Here is a 2,799-nt window from a genome sequence, read left to right as displayed (position 1 = left end):
AGGTTTGCTGTGGGGACGGTAAGGAAAGCCTGGTAAACAATAATACCTTAAGCTACAATAAAATGATCTTCTCTGCCTGTTATATGACTAATCGCACCTTCGTTAGTTTTAATTCTAAGCTTTATAAACAACAGCAATCAGAGCTATAGCTAGATGAGCTTTTAAAACCAGAGTTTTTCATTCAAAATGAATGATGACACATCACCTGGAAGCTGGAAGGCTTCAGCTAAGAATAAATAATAAGCAAAGTCAGCATGGGTGCTTTGCAGGAACGTTACCCAACAAAAATCAGTCTAAAAGTGAGGTACTCAGAGCCATCTGATGTCCTCAAACTGCAGATGAAGGATGCTCACCAACAGTCTGCATGACATTTTTTCCTGTATTCTTAATTATTTGTGGGTTTGGTTTAAAGTAAATGACATAAATAGATGCAAATGAATCTGCTAGCATCTCAAATTCTTTAAGGATGCAGTTGCACAGATGCAACCTTTACAAAGGGCGAGCAGAGCAAAGGTTTTTGTCTCTCTGGGTCAGAGCAACCCAGTTCATCTCCACTAGATCCACATCACATTCTGTAAACTGCATCAGAATTTCAGAGGAAGCAAAAAACAAGCCCAGAGACGTCAGTTGAGGCCTCAGCAGTTCACAGGAAAACTGCCCATGTACCTTCAAACATTCAAGGTTGGCTGTGTTTGCAAGAGCAGTACCGAAATCTGCCTCTGATTTTTATTTGGCACAAGTGAGATAAATCCACTCGAGTGAGTGAAATGCCATTTATCCACACAAAAATAAACCAACCACGTATGCACTTTCAAGCAAATACTTAAGCCCTTACAGGCTTTTTCTTGCAGGATGGGGCAATTTGGGGTTCAAATAAAGAGAAGGGTAATTGTGCCCATTTGATGGGGACCCTGTACAGCTGCCATCGGATTGCACAAGAGGGGAACAGAGATTAGCCTCTGCCTAAAGGGGGACACAAAGACAAACTTCTTATTAACAACCCAAGGACTAGAGATGCAACACAGGAGAAGAAAACCCAGGTCAAAATCGTGCTGATGCCTGTGGATTGGGAGCCCCCCCAGTTTCACCCCAGAAGAATATCTCTGCAGTTCCTGCAGTAGCTTAATATCTAAAATATATGTATCAGAATGATTTTTTCCAGACCTGTTTTTTTTTGGAAGCTGGTGATTTAATTAGCAAAATCAACATTCTTATGAAGTATGACACATTTACTTAGCAATTACCGCCAAATGTGGCTTTCCTGCAAATCTGACAGGACGGATCTGCTGTCTCTCTGTCCTCTGCACCTGAGGACAGCTAAACGTACCATGCAGACCTTGCTGGGCTCCTACTCCAAGCCTCATCCTAGTCGACAAAGAGACTCCTTTTGACCTTCCTGGAAGCTGGATTAGGCCTTTAAAAGCCATACCTTTTAAAACATTCCGTGGAGGCTATGTTTGCTCTAAAACCACAGTGAAGTAAATGCAAAACTATATTAATATTTAACATTGGCGTATAAAAACTAGGAACTCAGAGTCAGAACAGCTGGTACAAGTTTAATTCACATCATCATTTCAAAATGAAAATGCAGAAGAGGACAGAATATCACATCTTCACGTTCGAAATCTGTTTTCTTTTCTTTAGTATCCAATTTTGTTATTTCTATACCTACACCTGTTAAATAACCACAAAAAATATTTTGCATTTATACAATTTTTTGGTTTGCTTTTCCTATCTGGTAGTACTGGTTGCACTCAAATCAAAACAGAAAAAAAAGGGTTAGAGGGAAAAAAAAGGGGGAATAGATTAGTTGAAAGAAAAACAAACACAAATATTGTGCTTGTGGACTGTATTTAGGGGTCGGCCAGAAGTCTAAGGTCTTGATAGATGGTTCTCGGCGCACAGTTTTATTGCTGGTGCACAGCACACTTTGTCCCTTTTGTATCACTAAACCTGCCAACTTTGGAAATTAGTGACACGGGCATTCAAAATCTTTGACAAGTGGTCAGACTCCGATATGCATATTCATACCCCAGCCGTAAATGATGGCAGGAAGTTTCAGATGCAGTAAAAATGAATTCTTTAGTTCAGCCCAACTTTACTATAACGCTAGTTTTGTAAGCACTTTTACTGTTAAAGCAGGAGCGCCTCTTAGATAGCACACAGGGGAGACATCATTTAAAGAAATGTTGCTTTGCTTGAACCAGAGTGCAAATCTGCTCAGTTCATTTATTTTTTTTTTCTCTAGAATAAATGAATAAGCAGTTCCTTTTGTGGTTTTCCTGATGCTTGGTGACTTGCTATTATTCTTCCAGCAGAAAAAGGATCAGACGCTCGTATGAACAGATAGGTCCCTCCTCCTCAGCCCCCCACTCGCCCTCTCCCTTTGGAAAATAAAGGTGACGGGCCTGGTGTTTGACTAAAAGAGGCTATAAATCTTCTGGGGATATACTGCTGTGTCTTTGCCCATAAAAAGTATTGAGGAAACAGGTTAAAAAGCAAAGAGTCTTAGTAATAAATCATACGCTGTGCTTGTGTTTTTAACTCTTAGAAGCGCAGGGCTGCTTTAATAAACTGCCAATGCAAGAAACCCTTCTGCTTTGGGCGCCAGGCTAGCGGGAAGGCGAGGGGCATACTTCGGCGTGCCGGAACGAAGGGTGCCCGCGCCTCAGCTCAGCCGATTTTGCGCAGAGGCTGAACGCCCGAGCTGCCGAGAGGAGGAAGCCCCCGAAAAGCAAACGCTGGTCTGGCCGCAGGCCCCCCTCCGTCCAGGCTCGGCCCCGTGCGACTCACAGGGAC

Source organism: Pygoscelis adeliae, unplaced genomic scaffold (genome assembly GCF_000699105.1).
Source record: "Pygoscelis adeliae isolate BGI_AS28 unplaced genomic scaffold, ASM69910v1 Scaffold59, whole genome shotgun sequence".
In the NCBI taxonomy this organism is placed as follows: domain Eukaryota; kingdom Metazoa; phylum Chordata; class Aves; order Sphenisciformes; family Spheniscidae; genus Pygoscelis; species Pygoscelis adeliae.
Note: the sequence above shows the minus strand (reverse complement) of the source record.